Raw genomic sequence first — 19,203 nt, 5'->3', positions numbered from 1 at the left:
ATAATTATATGTCTCCATGAAGGTCATTTCTACACTTGGTTATAAGAGGCTACTAAGTCCAATTGTCCATGAAGAAAATTTCTACATTTTCTTCTGAGTCAGCTAAGACCCTTTGAAAGAGGTCTATTCCTACAATTGCTGTTATGCAACTGTGAAGTCTATATTTAAACAGAGGTCATTTCATACACTTGTCCATAGTTGAGTGTTTTTCGATGATGGTGAGTCCTGCACACTCTTTTCAGACTATGAAAGAAATTTCTCAATGAGTACTTTTACTACACTTGCTGTTCTTGTATACTAAAGCAACTGCTCAATGACAATCACTCCTACCGTTGCCAGTCCAATTTTATCAAGACCGTATTTAAATGAGGGCAATTATTGCGCATGTTTTTTATATGAATGCTATTGCTGAATGAGGGTGATTAATTCATTTGCTGATCAATCACTGCTATGGCAATTTCTAAATAAGGGCTATTACTGCACTTTCTACTCAGAGACTAATGTGGTCATATCTTAGTGAGGACCATTTGTGCACTTGCTGGTCAGAGAAAGTAGAGGCTATTTTTCAGAGACTATTTCCTACACCTCCCAGTCAATGTATACAAAGGTGATATCGCAATATGCATAATTCCAGTGTTTGCTAGTCAGTCTGTCCATGTACTCTTTAAAATGAGACCCTTTCCTAATTTTCCAAATTTTTGAAGTCTATTTAATCCATTACAAAATCAGGAAAAATTACTTCATTATTGATAATAGTTAAGTAATGCCATTTCTCAATGAAGGCTATTCTACACATTCTGTTCTATTCACATTCTATTCACAAAGGCAATTGCTTAATGCCAGCAATACCAGCACTCACTGGTCAGAGACTGCCATGGCTATTTCACAACACATGCCATTTCTGTACTTGGTGGTCCAAGTCAACTAAGGCTATCTCAATGAGAGCAATTCCTACATAGGATTGTAGGAGTTGGAAAATGCTATACTTGCTGAGGATGATTGGCCCATTTGCTGGTCACTGTCTCACAAGGCAAATCTTCTTGACAGCAATTACAACGTTTGTATAGACCATAAACACCATAATATAATGAGTGTCAATCAGGCACTTGCTGGTCCTACAAAGAATTTCTTAAAATAATTATTTATTTATGTGACAGAGAAAGAGGGAGAGAGACATTCGGTCCACCAAGGCCTCCAGCCACTGCAAACGAACTCCAGATGTGTGTACCCCTTTGTGAATCTGGCTAACGTGGGTATTGTGGAATAAAACCTGGGTCCTTTAGCTTTGTAGGCAAATGCCTTAAACACTAAGCTATCCCTCGAGCTCAGAATATTTATCAATGTGAGTAATTTGACACTGTCTTCTCATAATCTACAAATGCTATTCTTTAATGCATGTTATTCCTATGGTGGATTGACAGTGGCTTCTTAGTTCATCACTCAATGAGGGCAAGTCCTACAGTTGACACACAGAGTCTTTTACATTGTTTTCTAAAAGGCCTATTTTTGCATTCTGGTCACTGTTTTCTTAATGAAGCTCATTCCCAGCCCTGCTTATCATAGCCTGTGAAGCCTATTTCTGACAAAGTGCAATACATACTATTTTTGCTCATAGTCAATCAAGGCAATTTCTCAGAGATGCTCATCCCTAAACTTCCATACCAGAAGCTACAGTGGCTGTTAATCAATGAGGGCCATATATACACGTGCGTTCATGTAGCAATTATTGCAGGAGGGTTACTACTCCTCTTGGTCACACTGTTAAGCTTCTTTCTCAATATGCCTCTTTGCTACACTTGGCTATACTTGATCATGTATCACTGCCCAGAGATTTGCATATATAAGTAATATCTAGTCAATGCTTATGTCATAGACTACCATTTTACATATATCTTAATATATCAATGATTAAAAAGGTTTTGTGATGCCAGTTAAATGCATTCCTGCATTTCTACACTACCTTGATTTTTAAACATCTCCTAATTATGTCATCACTATCCTATTTTTCACAATTAATAAAATAAAAATATAGCTTTTGTTTTGTTTACTTAGTGTGGCATTAAAATTTAAAAATCAGCTTTTCAAAATATGTGACAAGTAATTTTTTTATTATTATTATTTTTATTAGTTTTCTATTCTGCAAGTACATGTAGTTTGGTAACATTATTAGGCTCATCGATGACCTAGCCCCTCACCATTGGCCCATCCTTGTTGAGGTATATGGGTCGTGCATTGTGGGGTTAGCCCACAGTTATTGGTATGATACATATCTCTGTATATCATGACCCAACATGTGGCTCTGGCATTCTTTCTGCCCCCTCTTCTGCAAAATTTCCCTGAGCCATGTTGGGTTCATTTTTGGTCTGCTTCAGTGATGAGGTGTTGGGGGCTTCTGGGGCTCTGGCTCTCTTATTTGTTAGGTGTTGATTTTTCTCTGTGTTGGTCTCCTTCCCCCTTTTGCTGGTATCTGGTTCATCAGGAAAACAGCACCCTTGCTTGTTTCAGTCAGGGCCCTTTTGAGGTATGATGGGGTGGCTCTCTCCTTACAATCTACATCTATCTGAAAAAGAGAAGCAGATTCTCCAACGTAGAGTAAGTCAGCACCAGGTCAAATGAGATAACCCTTACTTTTTTTATAGAGAGTTTAATAGGTGTAGGCCCTCTTGTACCCCATGACTGATGGTAACTTGATATTGGAGAGTGGGCTTATGTTTGGATATGGTTCTGACTTGTTTCCCAGTTCCAGCTGTGGGTCTCATACCACTGAGTGGATCAGTTAGCTGAATCAAGAGCAGTTGGTTCCTCACCATGGCTGTGTGCCACTATTTCACTTGTGTGGGCATCACAGCAGGTTATTTGCTGCTATGTATGTTGGACTATGAGTTGCTTGGACAGATCTTGGTCATTTCCCCAGTCACCCATGTAGCACCTTCTGGCACTAGACATGCTGACTGTCTGGGGACTGACTCTCTCCTGGCTTCCAGCCATGACATTCCATTTTACGTGTCAGCTGCATATGGTGTCTTCAGCAATAGGGTCTTACCAGTAACCTTTGGTGGGTCATCAAGTACTCTGACAGAAGTCTGTCATTCTTTTAGGACACCTTGTAGGTATCTCTGATCAAAAGGTCATGGGGTGATAACCCCATGGTGGTGCTGGGAGTTACAGGTCAGTGTCCCCTAAGAAAATGAGGGGAAAAGGTAACTAACATATGGGTCTTAGAGAGGAGGGGAGTGGGAGAGGGAGAGGGGCAAGATGTAGAGGATTTAGGTTAGACTTGATCCTACCCTCTCCAGTGTCTTGTGGTTCAGGTAATTCCTGTGAGGGCCTGGTGAAGATTCAGCCATTTGGTCTGCCTTTTAGGAAGTAGAATTTTATGGTACCATTGCCATTTGGGTCTCAATTAGTGTTTTCCACCCCTTTGATGCCCTTCCCTCCCTCCAAATCCCTCCTAGTGTCTAGTACATGAGATGCTTTCTGGGTGTGTAAGGTATCTTGGGTAGATTCAGGTTATGTGCTGTATATGAGTGACACTATGTGGCGATTTTTTTTTTTTTTTTTTTACTGTGATTGGGTAAGTTCACTGAGAATGATCAGTTTCAGGTTCAACCATTTTTCCTCAATTTTTTTTTGTCATTTTTTCTTACTGCTGTAGAGAATTCCATTGAGTAGATATACCACATCTTAGTTATCCATTCTTCTAGTGGTGGGCATCTGGTTTGATTCCAGCTCTTAGCTATTATGAATTGAGCAGCTACAAACATGGTTGAGCAAATCTCTCTGGCCTGTGGTTTGAAGGTTTTAGGGTACATGCCCAGTAATGGTATAACTGGGTCTGTTGGTATTTCTATAGTCAGCTTTTTCAGGAGTCTTCATATTGCTTTCCAAAGTGGTTGTACCATCTTACATTCCCACCAAAAGTGGATGAGTGTTCCTGCTTCCCCACAACCTCCAGCATTTATTTTCGTTTGATTTTTTGATATTTGCTATTCTTATTGGGGTAAGGGCCTTTGACAAGATACAACATCACTTCATGATCAAAACATTGGAGAGAATTGGCAGAGTTGGTACATATCCTAACATAATAAAGGTGATATACAAAGCTCTGAAGGCCCAAACAATACTTAAGGGAGAGAGACTGGAGGAATTCCCATTGAGATCAGGAACAAGACAGGGATGTCCACTCTCACCTCTGCTTTTCAATATAGTTCTGGAAGTCCTAGCTCAAGCAATAAGACAGGAGAAGGAAATAGAAGGGATAGAATTTGGAAAGGAAGAAGTTAAGTTAGCTCTATTTGCTGATGACATGATTGTATATGTAAGAGACCCGAGAGACTCCATCCCAAAACTCCTGAAGCTGATTAACTCCTATAGCAAAGTAGCAGGATACAAAATCAATGCACAAAAATCAGTAGCATTTTTATATGCAAATGACAAAGATACAGAGAAAGAAATAAGGTACGAAGTCCCATTTCCAATAGCAACAAAAAAATAATATACCTTGGAATAAAGTTAAACAAGGAGGTGAAAGGTCTATACAACAAAAACATAAAGACACTCAAAAAAGAAATTGAGGAGGACTTGAGAAAATGGAAAGACCTCCCATGCTCCTGCATAGGTAGAACTAACATTGTGAAGATGACAATCCTACCAAAGGCAATATATAGATTTAATGCAATTCCAATTAACATCCCTACAGTGTTCCTCACAGACATAGAAAAATGATCTCAAATTTCATATGGAAAGACAGAAGGCCTCGAATATCCAAACATACCTTCAGCAACAGAAATACGTCTGGTGGCATCACCATACCTGATCTAAAACTATCTTACAAAGCCATAGTAGAAAAACAGCATGCTACTGGCATAAAAACAGGAGTATACACCAATGCAATAGACTTGAGGACTGGACTTTGGGCTAAGAAACTACAGCCACTTGATATTCGACAAAGGCCCGAACAATATAGGCTGGAAAAAAGACAGCATCTTCAACAATTGGCGCTGGACAAACTGGATAACCATATGCAGGAAACTGAAACTTGATCCACACATTTCACCATGCACTACACTCAAATCCAAATGGATCAAAGACCTCAACATAAGACCAGAAACTCGAAAACTACTGGAAGAAAATTTAGGAAATACTTTCCATGATATAGGAATGGAAAAAGACTTCCTCAGCAAAACCCCAGTAGCTCACGATCTTAAACAGTCACTCAACCAATGTGATGATATGAAGCTGAAGAGTTTCTTTACAGACAAGCATACAATAAGGAAAGCCAATAGATTACCCACAAGATGGGAGAAAATATTTGCGGGTTTTCCAACTGATAGAGGCCTAATCTCTAGAATCTACAAAGAACTCAAAACTCTAAACAGTAAGAAGTCAAACACCCCACTCACAAAATGGGGCAAAGAGCTGAACAGGCAGTTCACAGATGAAGAAATACAAATGGCAAACACACACTTAAGAAAATGTTCATCATCCCTAATCATCAGAGAAATGCAAGTAATTTTTGTAACTAAGCTATACATGTTTGAGGAAGCTAGGAATATCATAATACTTCATTAAATGAATAATTTTGTTCCTTTCTTAAAGCTTTCCTTAATCCATTCCTTCTTTATTGAAGTGTTTTTTTTTTTTTTTAACTTTGACATGAGCATATAGTTTAAAAATTTGGAAATTTACTTTTTATTCTTCCTTCTTATGTCATGGGTGGTTAGAAATTTCACTCAATGTGATTTTCAATTAGTAATGGAAAACCTTGTAAAGTCATGTTATGTAATGAATGCACTCTGGATTTCTGTGCCCTAGAGTGGGCACTAAATGGGCAGCCATTTCTCATGGTGTATCTGTACTTCATCCAGATTTTCTGTAATCCTTGCGAAAATCTCAGGGTTATACTGGAAATCTTTGGATGCAAATCAACTTAGCTTGGTTGGTCATTTAAAAGGTACTGTTGAAAACCCAGTTGTTAATATTTCAAATCATTCATGTATGATCTCCATTTGACTTGGGTGTCACAGGTACAAATCATGACATAATGTTCTTTTGATGCTTTAGGCTTTAGTGCCAAGGCCATATGTTTCTCCCACAGTTATCATTTTCCTCTGACATACATGGGGTTAAAACTCCATTATATTCATGAAAGGGACTACAAGGATGTACCTCAAATGTAAGTTCAAATGCATCACGTGCTATATTTATTGAGAATGATTCTATGGTTACATGAAATCCATTCATTTAATCACAGAAAAAGGCAGATGAATGAAAAAGGGCATAGGAAGGGGAAGAAAGGACTAAGGGGGAAAGATCATGAGCTCACTTGAAAAGGGAAAGTACTGCTAGGAATGGAGTCTATATGATTCTTGATCAGTTGCGAAAGTGTTGTTGATGTTGTCCTCATCTAGAGGTCGCTGAGAAATGTTAAATAATAGTGAAATATAGGTGAGAAGAGATTCAGAACATGATGTTTCCAAGAGAAGAAATGAAATCATGTGAGCATTGTACTGCAAAGATATCTAACTTTCTGATAATAGCACATTATACCATGGGTGGCCATCTACAGATGGCCATGTACAATTTACATTTGCATATCTCCATGGATTTGCAAAGTTGTGGTTATTATGGTATTCAGGATAGAATTGTGGGGTCCTGAGTACACAGTAAGGAGTAAAAGACCAAGAAACTTACAAGCATGTGGTAGCCACCCATAGAATTGTTGAACCTCATTGAAAAGTAGGAGTTATTTTTCAATGCAAAGGAGGCCATTGGTGAAAACAATAAAGAAATGTAATAACAGTGTTTCAAAATGCATTCAGTTACCAAATACTTAATTAAATTACTTCCAAGTGCATTCACATACTAAGTCACTTAAGTTCTGAAATTACAAACACCTGGTGTCTATCTTAGATCAATACATTACATCTTATTATAGCATTTTCTATTTGTAAGTATTAATGATTTGTTGTAAATGATTGAGTTAACATTACTAAATCTAATTTTATGCATATTGAGCTTTTAAATTATTTTTTGTACTCTCTACATGTGGTCTTCATTGAAGATAGGTGTCTGAGAAATACAATGAAGTGGAGAAAAATTTTTAAGTTAATTATGTTTACTTAATACTCTTAAGAAATTGGGATGTTGTATTTTTGACTTCATTGGGAATGACAAACCACAGTGAATTGCTCCCAAATGTGGTGATTTTTAACATAGAATAAATGACAGTGACTTTACCAGCTTTGGTGACATCTAGAATATTTTGATTAGGAATGCCATGATTCTTCTTCAGCTTCTTATATTCTGCCATCATTTCTTCAGTGAGCTCAACACATGTAGTGTATTTCATGTAAGAAAGTCAGTAGAGATGTCACTTAGAATATTTCAAAATGAAAGGGATGCTTTCAAATCCCAGAGTATATACTGATTAAAGTTGTTTTCCTCTGTTAATACCCAGTGTTCACTACTAGGCTCCCTCCAAAAGACCACATGGCAAGGGCATCCTGAAGATAGGGGTCATATCTCCTGGTATTCTAATAGGGAACACAGAATCATTTTTCTAGTAGTGCAAAAAGCTGCATACATTAACGGCCATTTGTTGTGTTATCAGTGCCCTGAAAGATGAAAATTTGATAAAACACACTCATAATTTGCTTGTGAATGGATCTGAGTTTCCAATTATGACAAATCGTAGCTTTACATTGATGCCTACAAAAAAGTTTGGAATCCACTACCTGGTGTTCATGACTCAAAAATTAAAATGATGTTGCAATGAGATTCACTGTTCAGCAAGGATATTTTATCTACCATCTCTTTGATGAGTACAAAAAAGAAAATATATATATATATATATATTATAAGAATTTGCATGCCCATTATAAATGAGATGTGCATCTAGTATCAGGAGAGGCTTCGAATCAACCTGTTGGATGTTTTGTATTGACAGTGACAGCTTAATCTAGTTTTTGCATTTTATGAGATAAAATGCATTATTTACAGTGTCCCTAAGTACTAAAGTTTGTCTCATACAATAGTGACTGCCATGGTAGACTTTCCTAGCAGCCATAGAGGAAGTATACACATGTATGTATATAAGTATTTGCACTGAGCTATACTTAGGTAAATATGGAAGTGCAGGTCCTCTGACCGGTGATTGTGATGTCTGGAAACACATGTGTGAACTCTTTACTACACCATTTACATTCAGGAAAAGATATCCATGAACACACTGATCTTTTGGCAAAGAAAACATTATTTATATATTACTTACACACTGCTGAAATGAAAACAATTTTATCATTATCCTGCCCCAAATAATTGATTTTTAAGAACATGTTGGTATCAGACACATATGCCAATGTGAACATATTTACATATGTGCCTGAGGAAAAAAGATATTTTTGCCTGGATTAGGTAAAGATACGAATTGTAGTACTTAGTTTGTCCTATTGTATATTGAACATGCGTTTGCTTCAGTCATAGGTTCTGAGTGTCCCTTAACTTGCTTCACTCTAATACTCTCTAGTTGCCCTTGCTGAATAAGAAATTCCATTATGAACAACAGAAAATAGAAAAAAATAATATCTTTGTTTCCAGTTATTTAACATGATCAGAACACAGGCTGATTCAAAGATATAATGTAATTTCTATCAGAGTCTATATACATGCAAAAATGACAATTTTTGTCCCAGCTCAGGAAAGATGTATTTTCCTGGATTTCCTAAATTTCAATCATACTTAATGAGCTGATACCTACCTGTCTTAAATTAAAATAATAGTTATATTGTGTGTAAAGTAGCTTTTATATCACTTTTCGATAGACATGATAACTAATATTGGGGTTTTGGAAAATAATACATACATTTTACCAATAATTGCAAGATATTTCCAACATGCACTACTTCGATCACTTCAAGGCATAAATTACACACATATGTGCACTTGATATAGATATTACTATATATATATATATATATACATATATATATATATATATAGTATATATATATGATATATATATATATATATCATAAGACATAATTGACATAATAATATTATACATAATATGTGGTGTATAATTTATGTGTTATATGTTTTAAATGTTACATCAATATAAGATTTATTAAGATGTACATTTGTCAACTATTTGGAGGCTAATTGTACTAAGGACTTAATGCCTCAGAGCAAATGGGCCTTCCATTACAACATAGAACATATATGCCAAACTTCATAGTGTTAAGCCATTTTGTTCATTCATCAAAAACACTGGATAGAAATTTATGAAGTGGTAATTTTAATTTTAAAGTATGCCTCTACATTTAAACACTGTGTACACTTTTTATGGAAGAAATTAATGCCTGTACTTTTGTTGTATATTGTAATGCATTTTGGATGGTTGACTCAGATTATACATTGCATGACTTCTCGATTAAACCAGTTGCATCGGTTTGAGGAAACCACAATCACTTCTGTGGAGCTAGCTTCTTTGTGAGGACTTGATTCACAGAAGTTGGGAAATCCTAAAATCTGAGATCATTTGATCATTTTTAAGGGTGTCCACTATGTCTGCTAACATCATACTATTAACAAGTTTAGTTTTCTTCATATTTTTTTCTCTTCTATGAAGTGGATAGTCCTTCCAAGTCAATTCATACATCATCAGTATGTTGTACCTTATCAAAAATCCAGATTCACAGTTTCTACCTATCATGAATTAAACCTTCTGCAACAGGGACAAAAGTGATTTTTTTTCTAGCTAGTGGGTATTCTTAGCTGTATCAATTGATTTGATGTTATATATTTTCAGGGTAGGAGCTTAAGGTGTTAGGTGTGTCTCTTAAGACTCTCAGAGTATCTACAAAGGTGTTCCTAGGGGTTGAGTTTCCCTGCTATGGGAGTATTCAAGTAGGCTGAGTGGAATAAAATACAGGTAAATTCTAAAATTTAACTAAACACTGTACACATTCAATCAAAAACAGCCCCGAGTATGTATGCAAGAGTAGTTATTATAATGACCAGATCCTCTATCAACAAAGAGGTTAAGATTTCTGGTCTGTTGAGGGATCCAAGTCAGCTTGCAACCAAGTGAGACCCTTCCCTAATGCAAACCCAGTTACCTTGGATGATTTTGGTCTCAGTCAAGTTGCTGCCTGGGTCATCAGGCTGTTGTTCTGATTTCTGGAGCTGGGCACTGGCTTTTCCTGTGGGGCAAACTGAGCCTGGCAAGTGTGGCCCTGCAGATCAGCACCCCTGCTGCTGGAACTGCTGCTGCTGCTGCCTTTGCTGCTGCTGCTGTAGCTGCCACTGCTGCTGAAGTTGCTGCTTCTGTGTCCACTGCTGCTGCTGCTACTGAAGCTGCTGCTGGGTCTGCCTCTGCTGCCACAACTGGAGCTGCTACTGCTGGGTCTGCTGTTACCGGGGCTGCTGTTACCGGTGATGTTGCTGCTGAACTATGCTCCTGCTTGGGTCCTGCTGTCGGCCCAAGTTGGCATGGCCAGGTCCTGGGACACTGCTCTGTTCTCCAGAGCTGGGCTCAGGCGGTGGGGGAGGGGAGGGAGCCACAGCTGCTCTGGTTCTCTCACTGTTCCACGTGTTCTTCTACCTCGTGGTCTGCTCCTCCACTGCTCATTGCTGCTCTCCCTTCACGTTTCCCGAGTTGCAGAGAGCGCTGTGTGAGGGGAAGCTCCGGCACCTGGCTTTTCCTGTGGCTGGAGCCAAGTCTGGTGGCTTTCTGGTGCCTCGCTGCCACTACGGATGGCAGAGCTGCTGGAGCTGCTTTTGCCAGCCTGTGCAGGCTCTGGATGATCTGGATCTCTCCTACTTCTCCACTGCCACTTCAATTTCCTATACACTTCACTTTTTAGTAAAAGTGTGTATTTCGCTGAGTTTTTTTGGTCTTTTGTCCCCCCTAGGCTGCTTTGGCATGGTACCTATGTCGCCATCTTAACTGGAAGAAAAAGTGATTTTTTTTTAACCTGTGTGTTGACTAATACAACTGTTTGTTTGTTTGTTTGTTTTCTCCACAATTGCTTAAAGGTATAAACCACTATTACTGTTTAAATTGTTTGTGTATTAATAAAAAATTGCCACTAGTCAAGTAAAATTAAAAAAATTAGAAAACGGGCTTGGAGAGATGGCTTAGCGGTTAAGCGCTTGCCTGTGAAGCCTAAGGACCCTGGTTCGAGGCTAGGTTCCCCAGGTCCCACGTAAGCCAGATGCACAAGGGGGTGCACGTGTCTGGAGTTCGTTTGCAGAGGCTGGAAACCCTGGTGCACCCATTCTCTCTCTCTCCCTCTATCTGTCTTTCTCTCTGTGTCTGTCGCTCTCAAATAAATAAATAAATAATTTTTAAAAAGTTAGAAAACTCCATGCTATATAAGAAGGAAGTTTCATAAATTGCCAATATCAGATGACTCTCTCCCAGCAATTTTTGTGACTTCCATTCCATCTATAATTGTACAAGCCCAAACCAAAACATGCTGCCAAACATCTTCCTTAAGTATACAAGTAAATGAATAGACTCTGAGTTCAGAGAATTTCACAATATGCATTGCTAACAAGTACCAACTTTCTTTATGAATTTATATAGCCATTCTTGTTAAAGACAATATTCAATTGATTCTTATAATGTGCATTGTTCTTTTTATTTGTTTGTTTTGTGTTTTTTTTTTTTTTTTCTAGTTTTGTGTTTTGAAGTAGGGTCACACTCTAGGCTAGGCTGATCTGGAATTCACTACAAAGGTACAGGGTGACCTCAAATTCACAGCGATCCTCCTACCTTTGCCTCCCAAGTGTTGGGATTAAAGGTGTGCACCACCACGCCTGGCTTTGATTTTCATTTTACTTATTTAATTTTCTTAATTTCATTTATTTTATTTTCATTTATTTATTTGAGAGAGAGAAAAAAAGAAATAGGCACAGAGAGTGAGTAAGAGAAAGGGCATTGTAAGGCTCCAGCCTCCACAAACGAACTCCAGATATCTGCACCCTCTTGTGCTCTGGTTTACGTGGGTCCGGGAAAATCAAACCACAGACGTTTGGCTTTGCCATTAAGCCATCTCTCCAGCTCATCATGTGCATATTTGAAGTTGCACATAGTTATAATTACTTGTTGAATAGTTGGTGTAATATTTTTGGATTGTTGCAGGATGAAAATGTGGTTCTACACTGAGGTGCTTATGTCAATAGCAGGAGGCCATGATAATTATACCCACTTACGTATTTAGTATAATATTTTCAAATCCACACTCTGATAAGGATCACAGAAACTATTGAGCATCCAAAAATGCTTTTGGTTGTCAATTTTCTGTTCAACTGGTTTAATGCCTTCTAGACCATTCCCAGAAAGAATGACAAAAAGTCAACATCTCAAGCCCAAACATTCATCTGTCAGATATTGAAAATAGTGAAAGGATAGCAAACAACACCATCATGAAAAAAATGTTCTGTGAAGGGCTGGAGTGATGGCTTAGCTGTTAAGGCATTAGCCTATGAAGCCAAAGGACCCAGGTTTGATTCCCCAGGACCCACATAAGGAGATGCACAAGGTGGTGCATGTATCTGGAGCTCATTTGCAGTGCCCATTCTCTCCCTGTCTATCTCTCTTCTATCTCTCTCCCTCTATCTGCTTGCAAATAAATAAATTTTAAAAAGTCCTGTGAAGATTTTTTCTAGCCATGCTAAGAAATGAAATACTCACATCAATCAGCAAAAGTCAGAGGTTTGTAATTGGCTGCCTGAAGTCTGTAGAGTTGAAATACTACATTTTCGCTAAATACATTTAGAGGTTTCCAGCACACATTAATTAATATTCCACATTTGTTTGGCTTGAGGAAGTAGCAGGATTACATTACAGTTTACAGTCTAAAAAGAAACTGTGTTTTCACATTTTTTCTCTGTCCTCACATCAACGTCCTGACAATTGTCCCCCACTTCTGCATGACTTCCCATGCAACATGGTGTTTGCAGCTCCTTCCCACTCTCCTTTACAGTCTGGCATTCAATAACCATTCTCTTTGACTTTACACCAGGGTGCAAGTCAAACACAATTTATCTGAATGCAGAGACTTGGAAAACACCTGAAATATATAGTAACTGAACTGAGTGTTTCATTTTTATATCTTATTTCTGGTTTTCCTTTCCCTGCTGTTTATTCACTTGTTGAATATATATGTGTATTCAGTATGCATTCCTCTGTGTAAGCAGGTGTGCATGTAAAGCCTGAAGATGTGTGTGAGTGTTCGCATAAATGATGCAAAGCCACACTGCACTCAGATGAAACTGTTTCACGCAGCTTTATGAAGCCAAATATCTTGGAGACTCTCTGCTTCCCCAGCACTGGGGTGACAGACATTTGCCAGCAGGTCTCTATTCTTACATGGATGCTGGGTCCTAAACAAAGGTTCTCAGACTTGCTCAGGACATACTTTCAACATTAATATGTCTCCTGAGAGTAGTTTGGGGAAGGGGGATTGTTTTTGGCTAGCTGTCAATTGGATCCAGGGAGAACACAATTATAGCTTGAAGCTGTCACTGAACTCATTTTATAGCTTAGGCTATCCCTGAACCTCTGATAATCTACCACCTAGTACATGTTGGTTGTGATTTCTGGCAACTGATAGCACATTAAGCTTGTGCCACATTCTTAGGTTCAAATAATATTCTGATTTTTTTCTGTAAGTATGTATTTGGCTGCCAACTTTCTTGCTGTTATCATAACCACTTTTGTGCAACGAACTCATGATTCTCTTTCCCCTAAGGAGAAATATTCATTGTGATGTATTGATATAAGTACATGTTCTCACTTACCCACAAATTTCGGGAGCAATTCTGAATTATAATTTTTAGCCATAAAGGCTTGTAAAATGTCAGACTTCCATCCCAAAATATTGCTACAGTATCTCTCTTACATTAGGAGTGCTCCACATATTCACCCAAGTCAAGGAGGGTTGACTTGCAGATGATGATGTCCTTCTCCATGGTGAGGAGCAGATTCTCCTCTCCTCCTGGTCTTCATGTTGATGAAGTGCATGATCATTTTCCAGGCTGGCTCTGGGGGGTGTAGATATTTTCTTACACCATCTGTTCTAGAACTCATTATGTAAAATTCTCAGTGTCAAAAGTGGTGGAGATATTCCTTTATTAATCACTGTCATCCTGGAATATGACTGTGTTTCACCATGCCTTCCTACTCTTACAACTTTATGGAATCTTCACTAAACATTACTTGTATTAATAAGGCAAGTGCCTCTTGCTATGAGAGCACACTGCTTGCTATAGTCCTTACACTTGGGCTGGGAATACAGGAGGCTCAGGATCTCGAGGTAATCCTCAGCTAAAGATGAGCCCAGCATGAGGCACATGAGACCCTACATATCGAAAGGAAAGGAATTAAAACCAATGACAATCAATGGGTTTGGTGGACTTTCATCAAATTGTAGGTTTACACAGAATGAAGTTTTCTCACCATTTGTAAATAGTGAATGAAATCAATGGAACTCAGTATTATCTTTCCAACTGTGAGCATCTACAAGGTATTACACAATGTCTTTTGGCTGGTGTGGAGTTGTATCATGACTTCTAAACTTCAGGTTGCATGAGCTACCAACAGAATCTCAAATTGTCATGCAATACCATATGTCAATGTAAATTTGACAAAGCAATTTAGGTTAGCATTCAAATAGGTCATTTCTAGTAGTTAAACATATTTGAATTACCATATAAAAAGTCATAGACATTTTCTTATAACCATGATAAAATGAAATATTTCAAAAGTAAAGCCTGAACAGTCAATTTTCTTTCATTGCTGACAGACGATTAGAGGCCAGGTAGAGGGTGTGAAAATCCGCTGAGAACTGAAACAAGAATGTCCAATTGTTATGTACATCCATTCCTCCTATTTTGTTCTGCAAATTGTGCTGTCATTAATGAATTTTATTTTCCTCACAGGAAAACTAAACATCTCATCTGTTTTAGAGATGTAATTGCTAATTCTTATGGATTACAGCCATTATTTAAATTTAGAAAATGGCTTGATCCAATGAACAGGACATAGTATTATCAAGATGAAGATAGATTCCATTTTATGAAGCAGCTATGTGGAAACTCAGCAATATCCTTATAGTTATGTTTTTAAAAACAAATTAGGATATGATGTCTCCCATCCCACATATATGTACCCCTTAACATCTTTAAGTTTGTTTTATTACACACACAAAAAAGTGAGAAAAGTTAATTCAGTGTAGAGACTAATTTCTCACTTTATAATTTGAATAGCCCAAAACATAGCTATAATTACAAACAGATATTATGGGATGCTGTTCCTAATTAAAACCACAAGGAAAAAAAATAGTAAATATCCATTCACTCTCTGTCTCAAATCAATACAAGAAATACATCATACTGGAGAGATGGCTTAGCAGTCAAGGACCTTGTCAGCAAAACCTAAGGTCCAATGTTCAATTCTTCAGTTGCCATGTAAGCCAGATACAAAAGATGGTGTAAGCTCACCACAAGGTCATACATGCACAGATATTGTGCACACAAAGGGAGTTCCATTAAGTGGCTGACAGCCCTGTAGTACCAATTCTCTCTCTCTCACCCCCCTCTCTCTTTCTCTCTCTCTCTCTGTCATAAAAAGGCCACTTTGTTGGGCTTCCCTAAATAAATAAATAAAATTAAAACAGTTAAAAAGCACAACATTGTCTTCACCTGCCATGGGTCACACCTGTTGTGAGTGTCCTTTATTATGGATGAAAACATCATATAGGGATGGAGGGATGGCTTCTCAGTTAAGCTTTTTGACTTCAAAGCAAAAGGACCTAACTTTGATTACACAGAACTCATGTTAGCCAGATGCACAAGAGGGAGTACGCTTAAAATCATACAATTTGGGGATATACAGGTGTGGTGGCATACTCCTTTAATCCCAGAACTGGGAAGTTAGAGGTAGAAGGATGGCTATGACTACAAGACCAGCCTGAGACTACAGAGTGAATTCCAGGCCAGTCTGGGCTATAGCAAAACCTTACCTTGAAAAAACAACCACAAAAAAATAGACATAAAGGTAGACCCCCTGTAGCCATTAAAATAGGGATATGGTGATCTCAGAGATGCTCACTGTCTGACTCCACAGAACTTTGGAATTTTAACTGTGGACTTCTGGCTGGTCCCTTCACCTTCGAGAGGTACCTTCTGCATGCTTGGCTGTTCATCCTATCATTACAGCTGCATAGTTCAGGAACTGACTCTGGGAGCTGTTAAGAAGGTCTTGGGACTCCTCAGTCCACTTTACTCCTGTCCTCATTGCCACTGAAACTGAGTGAACTGGTAGCCTCATCCCTCTGTCCAGGCCAAGTTAGAGGCAGACATGGCAAGGCCCTGCTCCTTGTGTGCATGTCATGAACACAGTTGTCATGTGGGAAGTGCTGAATATATTGTGTGATGAGCAGAGCTATTTACTCCTGCCTGATAACTTTTTAATTGATGCTGTCATGGGAAAAAATACTAAGCTACAGGATTCACATGCTTTCACAGCGATGGAACAATATGAAATCACTTCTGGGTGAGGAGGAGCTCTTTATTTTTGCCACACCAACCACTCTTGTCTCTTCCTGTCGTTTAACACACTGAGGAGCTCATCCTGGTCATGTCAGGTAGGTTTTTCCTCTCAATTAAGGTTGCAGAGATGCTAACAAGTTTGGGAGTATCTACTGTGTCCTGCTCATGAAGATCACATTTTAGTCAACTAGCCCTTTTACTGCCTCTGCACTTGTCATTTATTGTGCCCCACAATACAACAAAAATTAGGGATGGAGATATGGCTTAGCAGTTACATGCTTACATGTGAAACCAGAGGACCCTGGTTTGAGGCTCGATTCCCCAGGACCCTCATAAGCCAGATGCACAAGGTGATGCATGCATCTGGAGTTTATTTGCAGTGGCTGAAGGCTTTGGTGCACCCATTACCCCTCCTCCTTCTGTGTGTTTCTCTCTCTCTTTTTCTTTTTCTTTCTCTGTCTGTTGCTCTCAAATAAATAAACAAAAAGAAACAAAATTTTTTAAAAAAATGGCACTGGTTTGGGCAGATGTGATGAGTTTAAAATTTCTGCATCTTTCATCTCTAAATGAAGCCCATCCACACTGGAGAAATTCTGTGTTGCACTCAAAACCCACAAAATTGTTGAGTAAAGTACCAAATTTATTGCCGTGTTTGTTGTATCCATTCATTAGCATTGAGAGTTTTTTTTTTTTTTCCCCCAATATTGGTTGCTAAACACATTTGTTTAAGTTGATCTTGGGTACTGGCATATGTTTTAGGGTTTATTTTCCCCATTGTTTCTATTCCTTATTCTTGCTTCAAGAATGATGCTAGCTTTGGGAAGGCTGGCACAATCCCAATATTATGGCATTTTTAGAATAATTAATGACACTTTGGTATGGTTCTTTATAAACATATCAGAGACTCACCCTTGAAGATACTTTTTTTTTGCCATTATTTTAACATTCCTTTTTAAACTCTGAATTTTGTGTCTTCGTTTTTTATTCATATGTGCAGTTTTTTTATTTATTATTGATAAGACATAAGTGCTTAGGAATTTGCAGTTATTTTTCACATCTCACAAATCATTTCCTCTTAGAGGAAAGAATTTGGCATATACTTGATTTCAATAGTATCTAAAAATCACTTTTGGTAATATTTCTTTATATTATATACTATATTAGTCCATGTAATTCTGTCTTTTAATTCTCCTAATTAAAAATTTTTTTGTCCTTTTTTTTTTTTTTGAGGTACGATCTCACTCTAGGTCAGGCTGAACTGGAATTCATTCTGTATTTTCAGGGTGGCCTCAAACTCTCGGCAATCTCTCTACCTCTGCCTCCCGAGTGCCATGTTCAAAGGTACGTGCAACCATGCTTTGCTATTTTGACCTAGTTTTACAGATGTTTTAAAAACACATTTTATGTTCATGCATATTTTCCTCACTTATACAACAGTTATCTTGATTTCTGTTCTACTCATTTAGGTTCACTGACTTCTGTTTTCTCAGTCTGCCCCGGCCAGCAAGGAGTTAAACAAGGACATGAGGGGAAAGTAACCTGGATGGGAGACAAGAGACACAAAGAAGGAGACCAAGTCTATACTCTGATCAAGGTCTCAGATTTATTCAGACAAGCACAAGCTTATATACAGAAAATAAAACTTTCCAGACAGTGCCTACATGCCTAAAGTCTGCTCCACAAATGCCTCCCTGTCTGAAGACTGTTTGCCAAGGCCATATGATAAGGTCTCTGTGCCCAGAGATCCAAAAACAGCTTCAGTTCTCATGGTCAAAGAGCAGCTACAGCTCCCAACATCAGTCATTGAGATTCAGTTATTTATCTCATAGATTTCTATATTATTAAGTGAATCAATGCCTATTCACTGGTTTCAATGAATTATTTTATTTTATTTCCCTCTTGGATTGCTTGTGCCAAGATATATTTGCTTGTTTGGTTTATTCCTAGATCGTTCAATGGTAGCATATTCATTCTTTTCCTCCTTTCATTTTACCATGTACATTTCTTCCCCAAATGGTTGTCAATTTTCACAAAATTTTGGTAGAACGATGGTGTGTAATGACCTTTGCTGGGTGGAAAGACCTCCCACTGTATGTGTTCTTTAGATTTTTAAAGTGACAATCCCAGAGTTGGATTTGGAATATGTGGGGGAAAATCACCCATCCTAGGTCAAGTTGTGTACTCTGAACTCTGGTGCCTAAGTAATGAGTTTTCAAACATTTTTGGTAGGATGCAAAACACACTTGATTTTCATTTTACAAAAAAGAGACATAAAAACTAGGTGATGTGATTCCTCGAAAACTTATTACATTACACTGCTTTATAGACATTTTCTTTTACTTAATTATTATTATTAATATCATTTTATTTTTTTGAGGTAGGGTTTCACTCTAGCTCAGGCTGACTTGGAATTCACTGTGTAGTCTCAGGATGGCCTCATATTCATAGTGATCCTCATACCACTGCCTCCTGAGTTCTGGGATTAAAGGCACACATCATCACACCTGGCCTAGAGACATTTTAAAACACCTTACAGTGAACAACCTCTAGCCATTGCTTTCCTGTAGTGTACTTGAAACATTTAATGCAACCATAGAGTAACAGTGGTTGTAAGTTGGTACCTCTAGTCCAGGTTCAAATGCA

Source organism: Jaculus jaculus, chromosome Y, assembly GCF_020740685.1.
Source record: "Jaculus jaculus isolate mJacJac1 chromosome Y, mJacJac1.mat.Y.cur, whole genome shotgun sequence".
Classification (NCBI taxonomy): Eukaryota; Metazoa; Chordata; class Mammalia; order Rodentia; family Dipodidae; genus Jaculus; species Jaculus jaculus.
Note: the sequence above shows the minus strand (reverse complement) of the source record.